This window comes from Propithecus coquereli, unplaced genomic scaffold (assembly GCF_000956105.1).
Source record: "Propithecus coquereli isolate 6110/MARCELLA unplaced genomic scaffold, Pcoq_1.0 Scaffold557, whole genome shotgun sequence".
In the NCBI taxonomy this organism is placed as follows: domain Eukaryota; kingdom Metazoa; phylum Chordata; class Mammalia; order Primates; family Indriidae; genus Propithecus; species Propithecus coquereli.
This window is the reverse complement of record NW_012151474.1, coordinates 625513-650446: the sequence shown is the minus strand read 5'-3', so window position 1 is coordinate 650446 and position 24934 is coordinate 625513. Positions and strand designations below refer to the sequence as shown.

The 24934-nt window shown below is 50.8% G+C and overlaps 1 protein-coding gene across 1 annotated transcript in view; it reads left to right on the top strand.

Moving 5' to 3' along the window:
* The window catches only part of ZCCHC14 (zinc finger, CCHC domain containing 14), a 52925-nt gene that overhangs the window by 270 nt on the left and 27721 nt on the right, over window positions 1-24934 (top strand). The window contains exon 2 of the mRNA XM_012657695.1: window positions 13614-13737. The gene's annotated coding sequence lies outside the window, so the exon portion shown is untranslated. The remainder of the gene's footprint in view (window positions 1-13613; window positions 13738-24934) is intronic.

The following is a 24934-nucleotide window of genomic DNA, read 5'->3' as shown; positions in this document are numbered from 1 at the left end:
AAAAATGTAAAGGGGTCCTTTAGTACGAAAGGATTATACTCCTTCGATGCTTACAAAATCTTAAATCATGGGGAGCCTTTATGTTTTAGTTTGCTATGGAATGGCAAGAAACTGAACAAGTGTTGGTCACTCCCGTTAATGTTTAGTTTATATTCCTCTTAAGCGTTCAACAGTGACGTCAGGTTAGCCGTAAGGAGGGAGCATTATGGAAGCATTTCCTAGTTACGTAGGACTTTCACATAAAAGTGTCGCTGGAATTACTAGAAATTATTATATCCTCAGGTTTCTTACTGATTCCCAGTGAATTTAATTAAAACGTGTCTATGTGGGAACTAGTTCTAGAAATTTAATGGTCTAGACTTGAAAAAAGATTAAACTGTTGGAAGTAGGAAGAGATTTAATTTATGAGAAGAGAAACAAACCCCACCCCCAAACTCTTTTGGTCATTTTAACAAAATTTAAAAGCTTGGGAATAATGCTGACAACCTAGGTGTGATGAAGTCGGTGCGGTTAATAAAGTACCTTGGAAGGACTGCGTGTCAGAGGGCGTGGGGCCACCGTGGCGTGTGTCATCCACCCGACACCGAAACGTTAGACTTTGCGGAGCTTCTGCACTGCCGGCGGGGACCCCTCTGACGCCAGGCCCCCGGCAGAGCAGCTTCCACACGTGGGGACTTCGCAGGGTGTGGTACTTGTGAAAGCGCTTGCATGTGCGGACTCTTTAGAGAACAGGCAGGAGGCCGGTGAACCAGCGCACCACTGTGTTTGTGCGGGAGGTCAGTTTATCAACCGGCGGTTTCCCCTTCAGAGTCGCTGACGAGACACGAAGTGAGAGCGGGCAGCGTGAGCGAGGACGGTGCCAGTGGATGGCATTTCCGGTCCCTCCGTGCAGCCGCTGCTCCGAACGCTTCCGAGTATTTATTTAACCCTCGTAACAATGCTGTGAGTTAGTCTCTATTTTTGTCCCCATTTTAGCCGTGAGAAAACAGACACAGAGAGGTTAAGTGTAAGTGCTTTGCTGAAGGTGACATCAGTAAGTGGCTATTTTTATTACGTGAAGACAGAATTGTTTGTTCACTTCATCAGTAAAAGCGGGAGGAAAACCTGAGGAATGTGAAATGGAAAGAAAGTGAGCCGGGCCGAGCAGCCGTGACCCTAGAGTTGATCTCGTGCGCGGCTCCGCCCTGCCTCGGGAACGAGGTCCCGTTTGAGTCCTCGGACGCAGGTCTCTAGTTGAGAGGCCTCTGCCCTGCAGGCCAATATCTCGGTGGGTTTTTCTTTCTTTTCATTGAAAGGTAAAGCTCAAATTTAATGAAATGCACAAATTTTGAGTGTGCCATTTGAGTGTTTTTACCATTAGGGTTTTGACAGATGCACAAGCCTCGATAGGGGTTCATGCGGCATTCTCCGTCACCCCAGAAAGTTCCTTGGTGCCATTTTCCGACCAGGTCCTACCTTTGTCCCCCGGCCCCGGGCCGTGTTCTATTTTTTATTCTCTATTCTGCTGCTTTCCCGCCACCGAGTAGCTGTGCTGTGCTGAAGTGTATCTGAGCCGAGTCGTAGACGTCCCTCTTACCTGCTGGCGTGCTCTGCCACGGGGCTTGGTGGCCGTGTCGCGATCACGCTCTGCACGCTCAGCGCTGAGCAGTGCGCTTGAGTCTCGCAGACTGTGTGAGGAGCTTGCAGCTGTCCCGCAGCCGTGTGCTCCCGTTAGCATTCAGGTCACCTCTGCACATCTCAGTGCGGTACCCTTGTTTGCTTCAATGTGAGTGTGTTTCTTACAAACTAAGAGGAAAATGCTGTCTTTTACGTTGGCCCGCATGTCTGCCATTTTGATGCTCTCCTTCCTCACCGAAGCTCCAGCCTGTCGCCACATCCTTCCAGCCTGGGAAACCGCTTCAGCACTTTTGGAGTGTGGGTGTGCTGGCAAGAAATTCTTAGTTTTCTTTTATCAGAAAATGTTTTGTTTTTACCTATGTTGTTGAAGGGTGTTTTCGCTGGCTGTTGGATTCTTTGCTGACAGTTTTTTCTTCCAGCACTTTCGAGAAGTCGAGACGCTGTCTCCTGGCCCCTGTCGTCCGTTGGCCTCGTTCCCGGGTCCAGGGTGGTGCCTCCCTCGGCTGGTTTCAAGATTGTCTCTCTGCCTTTGGTATTTGAGCAGCTCGACTGTGACTGTCAGCTTGGGTTTATCTTCTCTGGTTTCCCTGAACTTACTGGATCTGTAAATTTATGCCTTCTACCAAATGTGGGAATTTTTCTGCCATAATTTCTCCATAACTTTTTCTCAGTCTCTCTCCTTCTGGGACTCAGCGACAGATACGTTCAACCGTGTACATTATACGGGTCCCCGAAACCTTGTTCATTTTTTTTCTTTTCAAATCTCTCTCTCTCCCCTTCCGATTGGACACTTTCTATTGATCCATCTTCAAATCACTGAGCCCTCTGTTATCCCCAGTCTGCTGTTGAAGCCCATCCACTGGATTTTTTTTAGTTTAGAAATAGCATTTTTTAGTTCTGGAATTTCCATTTTTAGAAATGTTGTTTGTCTCTGGAAAGCCTTTTCCTTCCGTCCTTGTGCATTGTGGTGGCCGTTCCTGCTGAGCCCGCTGTGGCCTCCGTGTGCTGCTCCGCTGTGGCCTCCCTCTGTGTGGACGGTGTCTGTTGTCCAGGCGTCTGCTAATCCGGGATTGCTTCTGGCGTTATGACTATTTTGTAGAAACTCTGGGTTTTGTTCTGTCCTCTTGAGAGTATCGGTGTTACTTTGCGTGTTTTAGCAGACAGTAAACTTGGCTGGGCTCCACTGCAGACACGCTTCCCTGTGCTGTCAGCGGCTGGGATCTCTGCTCAGCCTTGTCTTAGCGTGTCCTGGAGCCTGCCTGTGCACACGCATTCCAGGGCTCGCATAGGTGTGGGCGGAGTTTATCTGCAGAATTTGGTGCTCCCCTTCCAAGGCTGTCCCCGCTCTGGAGTTTCCCCCTGGCTTCCCAGCTGCGGTGGTCCAACAGCACTCTCCTCTCTGGCCCTCCAGGTGGGTCGCACTCCTGTCTCCCAGACCCCTCTGGGTTCTGCCTGCTCGGGGCCTGTTCAGCCTGGTGTTTTTATGCTTTGTGCGGAGTTCAAAGTTACCTGCAAGAGAATTGGTCTGGCTACTCGGCCGTTACGGGAAGTAGAACCACCTGCAGTTCATAGTCCAAGAGTTGCGGCAAACACGAACCGTGTTCTTGGAGGGGCGAAGGCGGCTGTGGAGGAGGTTTGTGTCGCAGGAGCTGCTGTTAGGGAGGGTAAAGGATGAGGCTCTGTCCCGAGAAGCAGCTGGACGGCCTCTGCCTTGAAGTCAGAGGGTCCCTTTGGGGCATGTCGTGAGATGGTTGTGCTAACGTAAATCTTCTGGCACGCAGAGGTGCTGAGTAGCGGGAAGGAGAGGCAGGTGTGTGGTGACCGGCAGGAGCCGTGTGAGAGGCAGGGCAGGGCTGGATCTCAGCCGTCGCCGCGGAGTTCGTCTTGGAGATACCGGGTGCCTGTGCAATGAGGGTCTGGTTGTAGCTGCTGTGGGAGGTAAATCTTGAATGTCTTCACCCGAACGTCTCTTGTCATCAGACCGGTTGAGCCCTTGCTGGTCTGGCCTTTCCCTGCGTGGCTGACCGTGAGAGATTGGTCCCTGGTGGCGGCAGCAGCTCTGCCTTGTTCGTAGTAGGCGTCCGTGCAGACCACTGGGCGGAGCTTGTGGCTCCTGTAGAGACAGGACCCGAGGGCCCGTTCTGCTGCACCTCCTGGACTCGGGTGCGCTCGGTGTCAGCCCGGTGTTTCCCGCTCGTTCCGCTGCCTCGAGTGCTGTCCTTCCCACCCCGGACGCCCGAATGTGCCCAAACTGAACTGCACTGTGGCTGGAATTCCCAGGGGTCGTAACGCAGCTGTTTCAATGTGCTAACTGCTATGAATGGTCCACCTTAGGCAGTCGAATGTTATATCTGGAACCAAAATGATCATCGTAGCATAGTTTACTTGCTATGATTAGACATTCAGCCAGTTTCTCAAAGAAAACTGCAGTATTTAAACATATTTCTGGCCCACACATTCACAATAACGCTATTGCGTGTAGAATGTGCTTAATGTCAAAAATCCTGAAGGTGAGCGTAGTCTACAGCTAGCTCTTTGTCTGCCGTCCTTGTGGATGTGACGTCCCTGGAGTCAGGTTCTACCCGAAATGGCAGCGTGGAAGAGGAACTGCAGTCTCTACATCTGAACTGTCTGACCTGCCTGGTGTACCTGTTTTCGATATTACAGGTGACACATAATGTAAGTTTCTCCCGACGAGGATGTGACCATTGTGGCGAGTGTATTGCTTTATTCCAGACAGTGTCGTCTTCGGCGTTGGTTGGTTGGGTTGTTTGTTCCCAAGGGGCCTTTCCTGCTTTGCGGGTGGGTTGCTGTGCCTCCCTCCAAGCAGCCGTTGGTTTGTCTGTTCCTGCCCCGCCATGTGCTGTTCATCGTCTGCTCTGTCGGGCCGTGTCGGGAGTAAACCTCTGAGTGAGGGTGGTGGTGCGGCTGCTCAGGCCTGCGTCTATCCTCGCTGTGTCACCGACCTGGGCCTTGTGCACTGTTGATTGGGCACCTGCTGTGGGACAGACTCCGTCCTAAGAGCCACCCTCCAGGACTGGCTGCTTTAATCCTTGCAGCCGCCCTGGGAAAGTGAGGGTGGGGCTGTCCTCACTTCACAGACGAGGACGCTGGTTTGGGGAGGTCGGCCCACTCTCTCTAGGCGCACAGCGAGGCAGTGGAAGGAGAATCCCTCCCGAGGGTCTCTGGCGTTGCTGCAGGAGATTGGTATTTCTCACCGGCACATTCCTCTAACTGACGTGGGTTTCCTCCCAGCTTTGCCAGCACTCGGGCCTGTCTGCAGCATCCGATCACCTGTTGCATAGAGTGGGATTTTTCAGTGGAGAGCAGTAGTTGCACATAAAGAGAGGAAGACAGCAGTGGTCAGACCCTGGTCAGTCCTGGCGGTCAGCGTCACTGTCTCCTCCAGACCACAGCGAGGGAGTTGTAGCTTGGGGCAGGGAGGGGGAGGAAAGGGCTGGACGGGAAGAAATGAGTTGTTAGCACATATGAACCAGAGGCGTGGCGTTCTCTCTTGAGTCGACAAATCTAAGATGCCGTGTTAGCCCCGTTTTGTAGGTGTACAGGACCAGGAAACAGACTCTAGCCCACCCAGGGCTCTCGGCTTAAGGTTCCGCGCTGTTTCTGTACCGCAGTCCGCGGAGCAGCGTTCAAGGCCGGCTGTGTACGCGCCCCTGCCCCGGCCCCACGGGGTCTGCTTAGTTGGTCGGTGGTGGGACGTCCCGGCATCTGAAGGACTGAAAGCCCCGCGGGGTGGGTGGTCAGGGCTGGGTGTCCCCGCGGAGGCTGCGCTGCTCTCGGGCTGTTTCTAGCAGTTTGCGTTGTGGTCACTCTGCAGGAGCTCGTCTGGTTAAGTACTGGGTACCTTTTGCTGAGACTTTGAGAGGTAATTTCTCTTTCTTTTTTAATGAGTAGAGCTCTAGGGTAAGAAATATTAAAAAGAATGGTTTTACGTGGAAAATGGTTTTTTTGGTCAGCACTGGCTTTTACTTGGCCTAAGTCAGCAAATAGCTTTCACTATTAAACTATCTATTTTCTTGTTCTGGTTTTTAGAGACTTGTAATGACTATTTTAGTAAAATGCTTACAAATCACTTTTCTTTTTATGTTTTATGTTTTTTACATTGACTTAAAAGTGCTTAACAGATGTTACCCCTTCCTGTGTGGAGGTGCTACTCGGAAAACAAGTTGGAAATAAACGTTTCGTTTACTCTAGACTGTTCGGGTGGTGGGCAGTTCGGACTTCGCCTTTGCCCCGGGGGTGCCTGGCCCCTGCCCGCCCCTCTGTGCTCACTCGGCGCAGCCAGGAAGGCCTCTCTGCGAGCTCCTGCAGCCTCAGAGCTCCACGCACTCTGTTCCCCGCACCCGCTGGCCCTTCCTGCCGTCCGGCCTCAGCTCTGGTGGCTCCCTGCCCTCTGGGTGTCACGCTGCGCTCACTTTGTGCTCTCTTTGCCGTTGTCTTGCTTGCATGCGTGTGTGCGCCCTTCCTGAGAACAGGCCTGCTCACGTGCCACGAACAGCCCCACGTGGCGCCGGCTGTGCGGGTGGGTGTGGGATGCGCGTGGAAGGAACAGAGGTTGCGGGTTAGAAGCTTCTGTCATACTTTCTTGTATCATTCATGTCTTGAAGGAGGGTGTTATATTTAGGCTTAACATCTATAACTTTTTCTAATTCTAAAAGTAGTTACTGTTCCTCATAGAAAAATATAAAATAAAACCACCCAGAGATAAATAGTAATATTTGGGTGCATTTTCTTCTGTCTTTTTTCTGTGCTTGTTTGTGGGTGTGCATAACCAACACCCGCTCTGCCTGTCTTCACTTCCCTGTGAGCATCCCTCGTGCCTTTTGTTTTTTGAAGTTATTTTTGAAAGACTACATAATATTCAATCATATGGATATAGATATATTTACATATTTAAATATTAATCTGTTGCTGGCTGTTTATGTTGTTTTGTATTTGTTTCAGCTCTTTTAAAGCTAAGATGAATCTCCTTGAACACAAATTTCTGACGACATTGCTGATAATTTCATTAGAATAGATTCCTCCAGGTGCGATTGTGGATCAAAGGTACAGATGTAATAAAAGTTTATTACAGCCTGTCTAATTGCCGTCCAGTCGCCCCAGTTCGCACTTGCTAGCTGAGGATGGGTAGCTAACATTGGCTCTTAAGAGCATTTTGTTTAAGTGTGGTTCAAATAGCTTAACAATTTTTTAAGCCGTCACGCGTTGGTTTTAGAGTAGATGATCACTCATCGTGGTAGAGTCCATTTTTAAAAATTTTGTTGCATGGATATGTTGCGCACTGGTGAAGTCTGGGCTTTTAGTGTACCCATCACCCCAGTGGTGGACATCGTCCCCCCACAGGTAAGTTTCCATCCCTCAGCCCCGTCCCACCTTTTGGTGTCTCCAGTGTCCATTACTCCGTGGGAGAGTCCGCTTTGAAGTGGAGTCTCTGTTTGAAGGGGAAGGTGGCCCCCCGGGTTCCTTCCTGTGTGCAGGGAGCACAGAAGCGAATGGCTGCTTGTCGCTCTTCCCTAGTCTGTGTGCTGCCTGCACCCTGGGGCGCCAGGCACGTTCTGGGCAAGAGAGCCCTGCCCTCGGGAGGGGCAGCTCACAGCTGTGCATCCTCCCAGCGCTCCTGTCTGGCACGGCTCTCAGCTGATGTAGTTGCCCTCCAGCGACACTGTGGGCCACGGTAGTGATAAGAGCCGTGCACTAAGTACTGTCGGCGCATTCTGCTCTCTGCTCACAAAGCCCGGTGAGGTGAGTGCCGTTATCTCCATCGCACGGTGAAGGAAATAGCCTGAGCGAGAGGAGGTGTCTTGGCCAGCAAGGGGCCGCCTTGCTGCTTGACCCGGCGACAGGGCCACCACGGCACGTCTGACCACTGTGCACCACTCGCCTGCTCGGTCTGGTCTGCACAGCTCACAGGAGGACCTGGCGGCTGTGCTTGGTTCTCCCTGCCGGCCACGGGACGTGGGAGAAGGCGTTTGGGAGCTGACGTTCGGTTTTTCTCATTCGTAACGTGGAGACAGTTTGATCCTTACGCGTGTTAACAACGACTGCAGGGATCCCGTTGATGAACTCGCACTCCAGCGCGGCGGGTGAGTGCGGCGCACGCACACAGTGTGGTTGTGATGCTGGGCTTTTCTGTCTTCGGGTCTCCGTGGCCTCCCACGATGTGTCTTCATGTCTCCGGCATTCGATTTGCAGCTGGCCTTTTAAACTTATTAAATCTTATTCTTTCTACGTCACGCCTAGCGTTGTCACCCGCTTGGGGTCTGCAGCTCCTGGTGATCCCGCCTGGAGATGGACTGTTTGTCTGACCAGCCCGTGTCAGTGGCGCTTCGTGGTTTCCAGTCTCTCCTGTCACGTTCGGTGCTGCGCCGGGTGACGGTGGCATGTCATTGTGAGCATGTGTGGGAACTTCTGCCTCCGCCGGGGGGAGGCGGGGGCAGCTGCCGCATCTTGGTAGGCGTCCCTGGAACCACTGGCTTGCCGGTGACCGTGTCTGTCCCTGGCCATCTTTCCGACAGATGATTTCGTTACGTGCGGCTGGGCCACGGAAGCTCTGGTTTCTCGAGGTAGTAACCGATGCGTCACCAGGTTTGTCTTAAACCTCTTCTCGTGAGGTGGTTGTTACGCACTTGAGTGCACGGCACACGCCTGCCCCCTTCCGGGCTGTGTCAAGGCGGGTTGGGAAGGTTACCTGTCGGGCCCATCTTAGAGAACTCGCGGTGTGTGAATGGGCTGCGTGCAGTCGCGGGTGGATCCACTCATGAGGAATGGAGCTGGGAGAACGGGACCAGGAAGGGCTTCCTGTAGCTGGTCTTGGATTTGGGCTGGGTCCCAAGGTTTGCAGCTAGAAAAGAGGTTGCTTTTGTCTTAAACGTCGTCAGGCTCATACCAGGGAATTGGGTGGGGGTGGGGCTGCTCAGCCTCAGCACTGCTGACACTCGGGGCACCCATGCAGTGCAGGGTGTTGAACAGCGTCCCCCCACTGGGTGCCCCGCGAGCCCCACCCAGTTAGGACAGCCCAGACTGTCTTCAGATGTGGCGAATGTCCCCTGGGGGGCAGAATTGCTCCCAGTCGAGGGTCCCCCTGGGTGAGGGAATAACGGAAAATGAGCCTTTGTGAGTAAACTTAGGACAAGAACCTGGGAGAGCTGCAGGAGTCCGGGAGAGGGACGTGGCCTGGGGCGGTGTGTGTCGGTTCCAAGAGCAGTTCTCCGTGAAAAGCACCTGAGCTGCAGAGCGGCCGCGAGGATTTTCACATCGGGGCTGTTTTTGTACGGCTGTGCTCGTGTCAGTGCTGTTCAGGCTGCTAGTGTTTGCGGAGGAGAAACCCAAGGGAGAAGGGCAGTGGTGGGTGGTTGCCAGGCAGCCCTGCCCCAGCCCCTTGAGCTCCAGCAAATGTGACTGTCCCCAGGCAGGGCTCGTATCCACCGGAGATGGGGACCCCTCACAGCTTTGTGTCCTCCAGCCTCTAACTGGAGACACAGCATTTCCTGCTGTTAGGAAAGTGAGCGGAGACCCACGGAGCACCGACGGGACCTGGGCTTTGTCACCAGTGGCGTCACGTCGCAGCTGTGCTCGTCACTCCTCTGAAACTGCCGTAGACCCGCCTGCTTAGCGTGTTTGAGAGGCTCATTTGTCTTTTAATACTTTGAAACCTGGCTTTGTTTGCAATCGTGTGTATTTTAGGCACTTAAGACATATTTCTGGGAAGGGCTCAGAAGGTGTCACCGCGCTGCCAGCAGGGTCGCGCTGGCACACAGCAAGTGACAGCCCTGCTCTGGAACCTCATTGCCGTTCATGAGCGGGTCTCAGATGCCCGTCAGTGCACTGGAGCGTGTGGTTTGGAGACCCAGGTGGTCTCCAGGCAGCTTCTCTGCTGCATCCGGCGTTCTGGGGATTTCTGCTTCAGTCTGACTGTGTGTCAGCATGTCCCATTCCGATGACTTTGGATGATCTTTAGTGAAATAGATTCTTAAAAATTAAATCTCTCATAAAAATTGTGGTCTCGTCCATGAGCATTGAAGTGAACTTTAAACAGGAAGCTTTAAAGAAGCATTGTGTAATGTTAAGTTTTTTTAATCAGATGTCATCAACCAAGGAAAACCTTTTAAAAAAAAAAAAAGGTGTCGCTGTCCATGGGGAATAGCAGGAGGTGTGAGCCCAGCAGCCCCGGCTCCCCAGGCCGGGGTGTCAGGCTTGTGGTCGGAGCAGCTTCCCCTTGGAAGGGACCCTCGAGTTCATCTCATGTGAGTGCTGGGATCCCCTTTCCTGCCCTATCCGAGGGGGGCTGGGAGCCTCGAACGTGTGGATCACCGAGAGCTGCTTTATCCCGAAATGCTCTTGCAGCATCAGCGTCGTCTGGGAGCTGGGTGGAAACGCACAATCTGGGGCCCACCCAGACCTGGGTCGGAGCCTGCGTTTTGACAAGACCCGGAGGCGTCTTGCATGTTAAAGTTTGGAAGCAGCGGCCTGGTCTCTAAGCAGCTGTGGCAGTCGGAAGGTTAACTGTCCGAGAGCCAGGTGTGAGCTACTTGAGCCCAGGTACCGGGACTTTGTTAGTGTCCCATTGGGTGCGCGGCAAATGTTGACCCAAAATCAGCTCTCCTGGAGGAGTCACGGAGTGGTGCGGAGTGTGTGCCCGGAACTACCAGTGGCATGCTTTCAGAGTCCCATTTCGTTCTCAGGTTGTAGCCTTGTCAGTAACTCGGATCAGAGTATCTGTTACGTAATTTAAATTGTAGAAATTTTTCTTTGAAATAGAGGTGCTTTTTTGTCTAATTCCGAATTGCATTACAATTTGGTGATACAGATTTTACAGACACTCACTGAGTGCCTACTTCGTGCCAGCAGTGAACAAAACAGACCAAAGCAAAGCCCTGCCCTACTGAGCACCGAGAAGGTGACATTTGAGTACAGATGGGAGGACATGGGGGTGTTCCAGGCAGACGGAACAGCCGGTGCAAAGGCCTCAGGCTGGTGTGGCTGCGGTGCATTCAGCGAAGGAGCGAGGGGCCAGGTCCAACTGCAGGGCTGGCCTGAAGAGGAAAAGCGTGGTGAGCTGGGACAGGGGAGCTGTCATTTGGAAATCAGGCTCAAGGTGCTTTATTCAAAAAGGGTTTTGAGCTAATGGAAAAGATCTGCCTGGGTCTAGCCTGGTTCGTCTGGGAGCATTTTCCTACCACCTTCCTAGCGGTAGCAGAGGCAGCGTGTGGAGCTGGCCGGGCCTTTATTCTCGTGCACAGCCAGCTGGGTGACGCCCTGCGGATGAGCCTGAGTCACAGAGCGTTTGAGTCGAGCTGGGCAGGTCACGTGGAGCAAGCTAACTTCACCAAAAATAACCCCAAAACAGCATTTCTGGGAAGCACAAGAGAAGACAGCTTTCCATGTAAACAAAGGAACGAAGTACAGATAAAGGCTTGGTTGGAAAAAATGAATGTTTGGAAAACTAAGGAGAAATGCTGTGGGAAAAAATACCGAGGAAACCAAGTGTTTCTTTTCCAGCGGTTGTACTTTCAAAGCGTTTCCTTCATGTGTTTGTGTCACATGCAGCACATGTGTTTTCATGGGACCGCTCTTAAGTTTTCCCTTCCGTGCGGAGCCGCCGCTGCTCCCTGTTCCTCTGTCCTGGCCGGGAACTGCGCAGGGGACGGATCGGCAGTTGGGGAACTGCCGGTTCTCAGCCTGGCTGCGGATTAGAATCACCGGAGAGCTTCATGCACAAAACAAACAAACAAGCCCCACTTCCAGAAATTCTGATTTAATTCTGATACAAACTCTGATTTAATTGCGTGTGCGGGCCATTGTCTCTGTCCTCCTGGTCCCCGGGAGTTCCGGCCGGTCGGGGCTGAAGCTCCGTGTCAGCACAACTTTCCTCCCCTCGCAAGCCGCGTTCTCCGGGCCGCGCTCGGCCTTCTCCCTTCCTCCCCAGGTGTCGGAGGCTGGCTTTCTTTGTGGCTCTCCGGCGTGTTTTGGGGTGGGCAGGTGGCGTATGTGCCAGAAATGACTGACCACACGTTTCCGTCTGGCGCAGGTGGGTTTGCCGCCGGCCAGCAGAGTCGGAACCTCTGCGGTGGCCGTTGGGGCAGCTGTCTCCTTAGGACCAGGACTAAGGGTGTTACCAAAGTGGCCAAGACGGTGTGGAGGTTCATGCCTCAGGCCACATGGGGCGGGATGTGCTGTGGTCATGTGTATTATATGTTAATAGTTAAAATGTTAACCTCCTGAGTTGTTTCCCAAAGTAATATTTACTGTTTGGAACTAAAAATCTTCTCTCCATGTGAAATTTCTATCGTGTATTGGTTCTATTTTCTTGCTTAATGGGAAAGAACATTTCTGGGATACTCTTAACCGTTGGATGATAAAAGAAACTTTGCTAAATCTGAGGGAAACCACCCAGTTTAGTTAAATTACAAATATAAGTATTTCAGAAATTTAACTGTCTTGATAGCGTTCTGGTAATGTGATCCAAAGAATTGACTTGCTGGAGGAGTGCTGGATGGCTAGGATTTATTTTCCTGAGTTATGTAAACTTCCGAATTAAGGAGCCTTGTGTTGCTTTTCTTGGAAGGCGTCTGTTGAGTCTTAAGATCCGCTAGTCCGGCACACGGCGTGAGCAGCCCGGAGAGGCTCCTGACTGAGCTTGCTGTGGGCTTGGTGGTCTCCTGCAGCTCACGTCTGTCTGATGGCGTGCCAGCGGTCTCCGCCCCGTCCTCCCCTCCGCCTCTGCCCCACCTCCGCCCCCACGCCCTGCCTTCCTGGGCCGGCCCTTTCCCCAGGGCGCGGTGGGCTCTATACTTGGGAGTGGGCTTGCGGGATACTGGACCCGCTGCCACCTGCTCTCCAGGTAGTGAGATGATGATGAGCAGGGGCCGGAGAGGTCAGTCCGCGTCTTGAGGCGGAGGCTGCTTTGTCCCCCGTGTCTTTCCTGGTGGCGTACATGGCATTGTGTTTTGAAACCCAGGCCTGTTTGATAAACATCTTACCATTTGAAATGTTGAAATATATTAAATTGAAACTGTGTAGAAGTTAAAGCATTGGTAATTTTTATTCCTCTGACTCCTACAAGTCATATCTTTTGGTTGTAAAATTTTCAAATGCTGATAAGAGAGAAAAATGAAAGTTCCTGCAGTCGTCCTCACCTCGCCCAAGAAAGTCTCTTCCTCACCAGGGGCCGCCGTGGCTCCGAGCGCGCCAGGCCCGCCCCCTCCTGATCGCTCGCGCCCAGGCACGGGAGGGGGGCGGGCGATCTAACCGCGTCACGACGCGTCTTCTGTTCCTGCTGTGTCGAAGGCTCTCACGGGCAGCGGGCTCCTTGCCTGGGCTTTGGCAGAGCGTCACGATCTCTGTGGACGACCTGTGACGTGCCCAGTGGGGTCTCTGGCGCTCGGCACTGAAGCTGTTCTCAGGGTTTTCCTCTCGCAAACACCCTGCAGCGAGCATACCCCCCCCATCTCTTTCATGTGTGAGTATTTGTATGGTGATGAATTCCTAGAAATGGAATTATAATTTTAGAATCTGCTTTTCAGGCTGTACCCCAAATAGATTCATTGGTATTCTGTTCTTTACTGTTGTTTTTAGAGCGTTTTATTATTTCTTCAAGATTTATAGCAGGATAACGTGAAGTCCTGCTGTGTATTTAGTTTTATAGAGAACTGTTTGCTTTGAAAACTTACAAAAATAAAGTTTTGCCTCAAATAAAGGTCTATAATCCATGACAGCTTGGCTCACGTAGTTTCTGTCCAGTCTGGTGGAGCTCGGAGATGTCCGCGCCTGCGCCGAGCGAGTTACCCGCGCTGTTTCTAAATTTTCATGGAGTAGTAGGTAGGTGGCATTTTTGCCTTTCTTAGGAGGTGCTTATTCTAGTAATACATGTTGTATAGAAAATTTCGAAACCAAGGTAAATGCGACTCTTAAATAACAAAATCATTGTGTGTTAACTCAGTGAAAGAAAATAAGGCGTCACGTTTGTGTCCCCTCAGCTCTCTCCAAGAACCGAGACCCCCATCAGCAGCGTGGGCAACAGCCTGGAGAACGCTCTGCACACGTCCGCACATTCCACGGAGGAGTCACTGCCCAAGAGGCCTTTAGGGAAACACGGCAAAGGTGAGTCTCCGCCGGGTGTTCGTGAGGCTGTCCACAGGGGTAAGGGAGGAGATGCCCTAGGATGAGGGGTCCCCGTGATGGTGTTTGTTAGATGCTTCCAGATCTTTCATCAGTGCTAATACTGGGTATTTTTCTAAACTCTACCGTCAGTACATGGAAACATTTTGGCTGTAAAAATCTCAAATAGCGACGTTTATTAAGGGGAAGAAAATGAAGGTCATCACACCCTCCTTGCCACCTCCCCGCAAAACAGCCCTGAGTTCTGGAGCAGCACTGTCCTCGGAGCCCCTGCCTCCTCCCGCATGCGCCTTCCGCGCCCTTGGGGTGTGGCCAGTGCAGTGGAGAAGCTGGACTTCTTTTCGTATTTAATTTAACGTAGAGAGCGACTGCCCACGGGACAGTGTGGCTCTGCCGCGAGCAGGTGGCTGCTCAGGCTGGGATGGGTGGGGCCGCTCGGAGGAGGCGGAGACGTGGCCATCTGGCTCCGCACCGTCCTGGACGGTCCCGCAGTGGAATGTTTGGGAATCGAGCGCCTGTGTGGAGGTGCAGCAGACGGTAGGAGCGCAGAGGTCTCTGTAGGGCCGGATGTGGAGCAGCAGCCCGTGGGCTCATGGGGTCGTGTGTCCAGGCCCCGTGGCCCTTTGTCCTCCCCCGTCCTTGTTGACAGGTGTGGGGGCTCCTCTTCTGGAACCAGGGGCGGCGTGCGGTCCGGAGTCTGCTCCGTGCCCTTCCCTGTTCTCTGCGTCGGGCACAGTGCTTTGCGCCTCATAGGTGCTTCATGACAAGTTCGTTTTTAAAGTGACGCCCCGTTCTGAGAACGTCATCGCGAGCCGCTTGTCTCTGGCTCGGGTCACACTCGGGAGCTGTCTGTTTCCTCGGTGGCCCCTGTGCTCGTGGAGCTGCGCCCGGCCTCGGGACAGCCCCTGAGGGCTGTTGCCACCGTTGGACCTCGTAGCCGTCCTCTGCGGTCTCAGTGATCCTCGTGCGTTCCTCTCCGTGGAGACCGTGTGTCCAGGCTGTGTGTCTTGACTGCCTGGTCTGACCCCGCCGTGGACGGCTCGCACCTGAATCACAGGGACTCCCTCCGCCCTGAGAGCTGCGCTTCTCCTGCCTTCTCCGTGGCTCCGGAGCAGGTGCGCCCCATGAGTGTCGCTTGCCTCTCCCCGATAGTCCAGCCTGGGAACTTGCCCCTGATCTCCTTAGGGCTCTTGTTCACCAGGGCGCTTTTTCCTCGAGGCACGATTACTGAGATTCCCCATTCATTTTGTTATGTTTGTAATTTTAAAACACAGGGCTGCGATCCGTCATTGTCTTGTCTGTGTGCTTTGGTACCCGGAGCTGTGGCAAAACCCACGTAGGAAGTCAGATGCAAGGCTGTGGTTGTCCATTCTCAGAATACCACAGGACCCGAAATAACGTAGTGAGCAAGCACTGCTAGTTACCTACAGCAGTGGTCCCCAGCCTTTTTGGTACCAGGGACGGGTTTCATGAAAGACAGTTTTTCCATGGACAGGGTTGGGGAGATGATTTTGGGATGATTCAGGTGCATTACATTTATTGTGCAGTCAGACCGCTCTGCTACTGATAATCTGTGTTTGCAGCTGCTCCCCAGTGCTAGCGTCACCGCCTCCGCTCCACCTCAGATTGTCAGGCATTAGGTTCTCACGAGGAGCCGCAACCTAGATCCCTCCGTGCGCAGTTTGCAGTGGGGTCCCTGCTCCCGTGAGAGTCTAATGCCGCTGCTGATCAGACAGGAGGCGGAGCTCAGGCGGTGATGCGAGCGATGGGGAGCGGCTGTAAATGCAGATGGCGCTTGGTCCCTTGCCCGCCTCTGACCTCCTGCTGTGTGACCGGTTCCTAACACTGGTCGGTGGCCCCGGGCTCAGGACCGCAGTTGTACAGCATTTTCCGTTCATTGGTCTCAGAGAGTAAGGTTCTTTTGTGCAGAAATTGTCAAGCAAGTTAACTTGCTTTTATTAGTTGCATTTCTCATTAATCCTTTTAACTTTCTGTTGGGCTTATTGCCGGCTTATTGCACTTCTGAATGTCTGAAGTCGCTCCAGGTGTGTAGTTTGATCACTATAAAGTTCTCTCCCGTCTCTGTGCACCACGCTTCTGTTTTGGTGTTTCTCTTCTTCGGAAGTCTTACGGCGTCACAGTTTAACTTACAGAGGGGTCAGACTTTTGCGGTTTTCACGTCCGGGCACGTTCGGGGAGCAGCAGCAAGGGCCGTCTCCGGGCCTGCTCCAGCCAGGCAGCTCACGACAGACGCTGACCTGCAAAATCCTCCTCTGACGCTGGGAGGGCCTGGGCACACCTGCTTCATTGTAACAGTGGTCCCATGAGGTCCTGACCCCATCTCACAGAAGGGACAAACGAGTCACAGAGAAGTGACATTCCGAAGGTAAGCTGGGGTTCAAACCCAGAGCTGATGCTTTTAACCAGCACATCAGACTGAAGAGAGCAGCAAAGGGAAGCGAAGGACGCGGTGCGTAAAAGCTCACGTTAAAGAGTGAAAACAGCCGTTTTTCCGTACTACTGATTGTGAAATTTTCAAGTGTGGGAGTGGAGGTGACAGTACAGTGAACCCACATGCCTTAGCAGCGGTGCCATGTGTGGCTCCCGTGTCCTTGTGTTACTAGTGAATGTAGCCAAGGACTGGGTTGCAGACTCTGAGAGCGCAGGCGTTGTTCCCAAATCTACTCACTTGGGTTTATTTTTACTGGAATTTAGGGAAACAGTTATTGTGACGTATAAATTGAGGTGGAAGTTACTTTTTCTTTTTCTTTTTTTTTTTTTTTTCTGAGACAAAGTCTCTTGCTGTCCCCCAGGCTAGAGTGCAGTGGCATCATCGTAGCTCACTGCAACCTCAGACTCTTGGGCTCAGGTGATCCTCCTGCCTCAGCCTCCCGAGTAGCTGGGACTACAGGCGTGCACCACGACACTGGGCTAATTTTTTTACATTTTTAGTTGCTAAGCTAATTTCTTTCTATTTTTAGTAGAGACGGGGTCTCGCTCCTGCTGAGGCTGGTCTCGAACTCCTGAGTTCAAACAATCCTCCTGCCTCAGCCTCCCAGAGTGCTGGGATTACAGGTGTGAGCCACCACACCTGGCCAGAAATTACTTTTACAAATAATATTCTCAAAGAAATTCTATAATTTTGTTCTTCGGACTTTGAGTAATCATAATTTTTTTCAGTTATCTTTTTGTGAGACAGTGAAGGAGGTGTAGTTTCATCAAACTTAATTAAGTTTAGTCACCAGCAGTTCTAAAACTTTATAGTCTCAAGACTTCTTTGTACTCTTAAAATTACAGATTCAAAAGAATCCATGTTCGTGTGGGTTATGTCTATAGATATTTACCATATTTGTAATTAAATATAAATATAATTTATAATTAAAACTGAGAGTTTTTATTCTACTTAAATAAATGCTTATTATTTATTGTATGCTACTGAGGTTTTTGTGTTTGTTGTGCATTTCATGGACTTTCAAATGTGCATTAAAGTTCATTCAGAAGCTTGAGGTGCTCTGTGGACATGCAGGTCTGCGAGTCCAGCTGAGCCTTGCCAACCCCCTGGTAATGGATGGGTCAGTCTGCCTGGGTGTCCTGTCACCAGCCCTGAAACGTGTTCCCGGCATTTGTGATCCATCCCACACTGGGCTCAGCAGGCCCTGGGAGTCCCCAGGGGTCTGGCCCTGCAGGGCGCTCGCGCTTTCTTCTTCCCCTCCCAGCCTCTGTCCTGCCCGCAGTCTGTCCATCCCTTCCGTCCCCGGCCTCGCTCCTCCCCGGCTGGTCCTCAGATGGGGACCAGTCCAGTGTGTGTTGAACCACTGCAGCTCCCCACAAAGCTTGTCAGCATGGACCGGTGAGAATAGCTGAGGCCGCAGAGCGCTTGCTGCACCCCTGGACTGTCCGTGCAGCAGGGACCGCTGTCCTTTGTTCAGGTGAGGTCGTGGGGCTCAGTGGGATCACATGACTGCGCTCAAGATCATGAGCTCGAAGGTGTCACATTTCAAACCTGGACGTCTGCACGCAGAGCCCCTGGGTTAACTGGGACCAGCAAGAGAGGCCTGACTCTTTCCAGCGTGGCCTCTCCTGCCTCCCAGGCCTCGTCTCCTGACACTCACCTGCCCAGGTACCTGGCTGGGGACAAGCGCGCCGTCCACCTCCTGGGCCCTGACCGCCAGGTCCCTTTGAAGTCTGGCACAGCTTTACTTGTTTGACCCTTTTAATTTTTACATCACTCCTGGCGGGCACTGCGCCTGGTACGTGGCAATGCTGAGTGAAGTATTTACCTTCATACACAAGTGACGTTCCTGAGGCCACTAAATTTCTTTATTTTTTTCTTTATCTTGATCCCCTCCACCGTGGGAGGCCCCTGAGTTTAAGTGCCTTATCGCTAATCAGCCAAAATGGAAAATGTGTTCATTTCCTGTTTTTGCTACTTCAGAAATATCTTTTATCAGTTTTATGTTTTCCAGATTGTGCTACTTTTGTTTCTCTCTCTTTCTGGAGAACAAGTCGAATGAATACAATGTAGCTAGATGATAAGGAATCGAAGAAAAGTAAATGACAGAGTTCTTTAGTATAACATGATGCGTCCTGAAAAGGCGGGGAGGAGGGAGCTGTCTGATCAGTGTAACGCAGTGTTCAGATTACGGCAGCAGCTGGAAGAAGCAATGCTTCTACACACCGTCCCTGTTAGCACAGACAACTAAATGAAAGCGAGAGAGTAGGTTGATACTTTAGGGACGTTATTATTCAACCGAGACTTTCCAGAATGCAGGTTTTCAATTTTTCAGTGAGGGTGGCTTTTGGTAATGAGACTTTACAGCAGGCAGAGCTGGAATGTGATTCTGGTACAGTTTCTGTGTCCTGGCGTGGAGACTGAGTTGTGCTGCGTAGGACTTAGGAGAAAAGCGGTGTCTCTGCTAGATGGTGAGTCTGTTCTTTTTTAAATGTCTTCCCTCTGTCACAAATAACATCTGTCCCCTTTACCATGATGTTTAGTGTGCTGTTGGTAATTACTAAAGTGCTTCCTTGTTATCGGGCGTATATCTTAATGAAGATACATCGAAAATGAGTAGAAGACACGTTGCAGAAAACTACCAGCCACTCAGTTTTTTCCAGAAGGCTTTGGGGCAGAAAGGGGAGGCGTGTGAGAGGAGTGACGTGTTGCCGGAGCACGCTGAAACGTTACCCGGAGGAGCCTATTTCATTTTCACCAACACGATGGCCCCTTCGGTCGCCAGCAGACGCTCGGCAGCGAGGAGGACCCTCGGGCGGAGCAGCCTGCACTGGGTCCCGGCCCCTGGGCCTCCTGGTCAGGCCCCGTCCTGTTTGGTTGCAACGTCCTGGGTCAGGCCTTGGGGAGCATCCGCCTGGGCTGGGGTCACAACCCCTTCTGGGTTTGTTCGGCTGCTCTACCGGCCCCTTCTCACCTCGTCTTCCCCAAGCCAGAGGCCGCGGCTTCAGGGCCTTAGTGTCACTGGGCTCCTCGCTGCTGACCTAGCTCAGGTCCGCAGCCTGTCGTGGAGGACCTGCCTCCTCTGGGCCCTCGCCACTTCTTGCACTTGCCTGTACCTGGAAGACCGCACGTGCAGACACGGCGTTTCCTGACGCTCTGTGTTGCTTGAGCCCTGCCACGGATAGCACTTCGGCTTTTTGTTAGGATTGTCCCGTGACTGCTGCCCAAATCAGTTTTCTTAGCGCTGTGTCCAGAGCCGTCATGCTGCCTGGGCCGTGGGGCTTGTGGAGGAGAAGAGAGCTGCAGCGTGGCTCTGCACACGAAGTGACGATGAGTGAGCAGCTGGGGCGGACTGAGCGCCGCCTCTCCCAGGGCTGCTGTGCGGCGGGGAGGGGCCGTGGGCCTGTCAGTGCTGGGTCTCGTCCGCTCTGCCTGACCTCAGGTTGAGTGGGATTGGGTGTTTCCTGTGTCTGTCGGCCGGGAGAGGGTTTGCTCTCCTCGTGGTGGGGCTCTGGTAGCTGAGATCTGTCATCACTGCTGGGGCTCCGCGTGGTGGTTCGCTGCCATCTCCGCTCCCTCCAGGTGGTGCGATTACGCGCCGCTGAGGGGCACGGGGAGTAATGGCTCTCCTCACCCCGCCTCACCCCTGCCTTCCCTTCCTACTTACCTTCAGTGTTTGGGGGAAGTGAAAACATCAGACTTTGCATTGGCAACCGTGGGTGCCAGAGGACTGTGGAAAGCCCTCTGTGTGGAGTGAAGGTTGTTTCGATGGCAGGATTCTGTACCTGCTGAATTATCAGCTGAAACGGCTGAAAAGGCAGCGTTTTCAGATGTGCCGAGGAGTTGGTAGATGTCTTTCCTTCACGCTGTCTGTGGAAGTCACTTCAGGGTTGAGCACTCCGCCAAACGGGGTGGTAAGTACAGGTGAAGAGGTGCCGGGAGCGCAAGGTGGGTCACTTTCCGTGGCATTGGCTGCGGACGTCGCGAGCACAGCTGCACGGCAGTCCAGGAAGCGGTCGCTACAGGTTGGGCACCCTTATCTCAAAGGCTTGGGACCAGAAGTGTTTCAGATTTCAGATTTTTTTTTGGGTTTTGGAATATTTGCATTACGCTTCCTGGTTCAGCATCCCTGATCCAAAATCCTTAGTGCTCCAGGGAACATTCCCTCTGAGTGTCATGTTGGTGCACAAAAAGTCTTGTATTTTGGAGCCTTTTGGATTTCAGGAAATATAATAAATTACGATCATTAAGAAGGTTCTATTTATATAGAAAATGGGGATGCATCCCCGACAATGGAAGGAATGGGAAGGTGCAAACGTTAAGATCTACCAGACGTTGCAGTTACGTTTTCTTGCCTGTGAGCAAAGGCGGTTAACTCCAGAAGAACACGCTTTACATGCATGTACACCCAGAACTCTATGAGAAAGTCACGATTCAGTCGTGAAGCGAAGCGAGTCACTGTGCTTGTGAAGCGGAGTAGGAAATGCCAGTCAGGGAACACACACTGACGCCACGACGCAGCGTCGCACGTGGCCACCGGAATTACCGGGGCAGTGTCGCGAATTTCAGGACCAGAAGCAGCTGGAAGTTTCTTCCAGAGCTGATGGGAGTCTCAGACGGCACAGCCACCTGGCGACAACTCGGTCCTTTTGTGTAAATGTGTCCTGTGTGCTCGTGCAGTTCGTCCCAGAGAGGTGACAGTGAACGTCCGCGGCGGTGCTCGTAGGAAGGCTCGTCGCAACTTCATTCACAGTGGCCGACACCGGAAGCGGATGAGCGGGAGAGGGGATAACCTGGGGAGTGTCCACGTGGTGGAATGGAACTCAGTGATGTGTAAGACCAGTCTCAAGAACAGGACGTTGAATAAAAGAAGCGTGTTGTGTGGTTCTGTTCATGTGAAGGTCAAGACTTTTTAGAGTGATCGGGATGCTTCATCTTCAGTCGAGGGTTACTGATTTCAGGGGCATATGCATTTGCCCAGACTCACCGAGTCGTACACTGCAGATTTATGCATTTTACTCTATGTAACTTTTGCCTCAAGTTAAAAAAAAATTATAGGATGGAGGCTGAACACTTCACCATTTTGCACAAGGCCCTGGGCAATCTGCCAGGTGTCCTGACTTTGTTCTCTTGGCCCAGAATGTATGTGGGTGGAGGAGGTGGCATCTGTTTTTCTCCTGGGCTTTAAGAATATGTAGGTATCTTTCAAGACTCTGCCCTAAAAGACGGTTTTTGTGATGTCTTTTCCTAGTCTGTTGGCAATATTTTCTTTCTCTTTAGTCTGTGACATTATACATGTTAGTCATTAAACTTGAAATGTCTGATTTCAAATCAAAAGTGTGGTTTGGTTTATTACATCTCTAACATAAGCAGGACCATTAATCAAAGTGTGCGCCTAAACTATCGACACAGTTTTGCCATCTTAATGGTAGCTTGTTTATGCCAGCAGCAAAGAAGCCTGGAGAGCAAGTGGAGATGAAAGTGTGAAAGGCATTTTCCACAGCTTGTTAAGAATTGAATATTTTTTCTTGCAAGAAGTGGTCCAGAGCCTGGCAGAAGTGGTAGTCAGTTGGTGCAAGGTCTGGTGAATATGGTGGATGACAGAGAGTTCCTGAGTCCAGCTGCCGTAGTTTGAGCAGCGTTGTTTGTGCTACGTGGTTGAGCGTTGTCTTGCGAGAGGATTGGCCTGTCGATATTGACCAGTCTCGGCTGCTTAATCACAAGCATCCTCATCATTTCGTCTAACTGGTTGGCACAGACATCCGCTGTAAATGATTGACCAGGTTTCATGAAGCTGTAGTGGGTAATACCAGCCCTGGACCACGAGACACCATTAGCTTTTTTTAATGAATATTTGCTTTTGGACTGTGTTTCGGCACTTCATCTTTATCCAACCATTGTGCCGAATGCTTGGAATTATCAAAAAGAATCCATTTTTCATGACATATGACAATGCGGTGTAGAAATGGTTTGCCTTTATGTCATGACAGCAAAGAAAGGCAAATTTCAAGACGATTTCTCTTCTGTTGCTAATTTAATTCACGTCGAACCCATCTATCCAGCTTCTTTACCTTGCTGATTTGTTTCAAATGGTCCAGTATTGTTGGAATAGCAATATCAGACCTTGCTGCTAATTCATGCGTAAGCTGAGATGGATTTGCTTCCGCTACAGCTTTCAGCTCATCATTATCCACCTTGGTCTCAGGTCGCCCACGTGGCTCATTTTCAAGATTAAAATCACCAGAATGGAACTTCTCAAACCATCGATGTACCGTGTGTTCATTAGCCACATGCTCCCCAAACACTTTGTTGATATTTGGAGCTGTCTGTGCTGCATTGGTTCCAAAATAACACGAGTTTTTGACTTATCTATGGTTTCACAAAAATTGCTCTTAAAAAAATGTAAAGATAATCACAAGCCAAATGCTGCATTTCAAAGACTGAGGATGGGCTGGGGCACGGTGGCTCACGCCTATAATCCCAGCACTCTGGGAGGCCCAGGCGGATCGCTTGAGCTCAGGAGTTCGAGACCAGCCTGAGCAAGAGCCAGACCCCATCGCTACTAAACAGAAAAATTAGCCGGGCATGGTGGCACACACCTGTAGTCCCAGCTACTCAGGAGGCTGAGGCAGGAGGATCGCTTGAGCCCAGGAGTTTGAGGTTGCAGTGAGCTAGGCTGACACCACTGCACTCTAGCCCGGGCGACAGAGTAAGACTCTGTCTAAAAAAAAAAAAAAAAAAAAAAAAGCGAGACTAGTGATGTGCCTTCACAATAAAAGTAAACCAAGAAGTGTGATAGTAAAATGTCAAGAGATATCAACTGTCAAGGAGATTGGACATTTCATACTTAATAACCTAGTGTGTGTGTGTGTGTATTTTTTTTTTTTTTGGAATGAAAATTCTCACATGGTATTTTTGTTACCGAATTATCTTCCGCATATAGAATATAAGTTTGCCGACCTCTGGTATAACCCAAGGAAAGCAAAATTACTTTTTCAACATCTCATTTGTTCAAAAGGTAAAGGTTTTTTTGTTGGCGTTGTTTTCCTCAGCATCTCCACGGATACTCTGACTCAGGAGTTGGCAAAGCTTTCCTGTGAAGGACCAGATAGAAAACATTTTAGGCTTTGGGGGCCACATGTGGTTTCTGTCACATGTTCTCTTTTTTTGTGGATAACCCTTTAAGAATGCAAAGACCATTCTTAACTCTCAGACTGTACAAAACAGTCCAGTTTGGTCTGCGGGCTGTAGTTTGCCAACCCCGTTATCTAAAACACGTGAATTATAAGTGAAATAATGTAGACCGTTGATGTTTGGAATAAACAGTACCTAAAAGTATAATATTTTTTAAAACAGATTGATTTCCAAACAGTATTAGTAATTAGATATAACTCTCTTTTTAAGTGAAAAATGTTTTTTTCCTGTAACTATCATCGTTTAATTTGCTTTATTTTGAGGTTTGGCTTTGAAACAGGCAATATAACTCACAGTCCTAGAAAAACAAACGTTTCTTGTGTGCCCCAACTTTGGTCTGGAGCCCTCGGCCAGATGGTCAGCATGTGTGTTTGTCGGGCCTGCGAGACGACACAGTAGTAGCTGCTGAGCCAGTGCGTGGTGGCTTGGAGGACTATCTGGTAATAAAATATCAAAGAGAACTTCAAAGAAACATCTGATCCCATGGTAGCCTATTAAAACCTACAGCGAGTAATTCCTGAAGATTCGAAGGAATGATTATAGTCTTTCAGAGTAAAAACAAAATACGGGGAGACAATACAGCAATCACAGTTAACTAGAAGAAATAATTTCCTCTCAACATAAACTGAAAAATAAGCAGCACTGGCAGACGATGCCTTTGTGATGGCTCACTCTGATGGACCATATATCTGCATCTTTTAAAAATAGATTATTTTGAAAAAAAAAAAATCACAAATTTACATAAAAGTTGCAACTACAGTAAAAATAACTTTCCTGAAACATTTGGGAGTGAATCGTGGATCTGATACCCCATGATCCCCAAATTTTGATCACATATGTATTTTTTAATTTTTATTTACTTATTTACTTTGGAGACAAGGTCTCTCTCTGTCGCCCAGGCTGGAGTGCGGTGGAGTCACTGCAGCTCACTGCAGCCTCCGACTCCTGGGCTCAGGCCATCCCGCCCCGGCCTCCCAGAGTGCTGGGATGATAGGCGTGTGCCACTGCTCCTAGCCAATGGCCTATTTCTTATCGAACTTTCAACTTAATCATTTATGTATGTCTCGTGGGGTCATGTTTTATTCAGTGGATTACGTCCCATCTCTGTCATTTATTTCGATGCTCATGACCCAGGTTTGGCCAGTGGAGCCCCTGCAGGCTGACTGTTTGTGTCTTTCTGAGACGTCCCACCACTCTTTGAGCACTTCCTTTCTGGCATAACAAGATGTTCAAGGCTCGTCTTGCTTTCTCCCAGCCTTGAAATTGGCCATTTCTCCAAGAAGCTCTGGTTCCTTTAGTGGGAAGTGGGATTTAGAAGCCAAAATCTGATGCTGGGTGTGCTCCCTGCCAGTGGAGTGTGACTGTCCCCAGGCCCTCTCAGTGACAGCTGGGGATGGATGTATATATACACATTCGCACTTACACTTATTTCTGTATATTCACTGAAAATCATGAGTTCCCAGCAATACATCTGGCTTCAGTCTAGTGCCACAGGGCTCATTCTAGTTGTCTCTTTTTTTTTTTTTTTTTTTT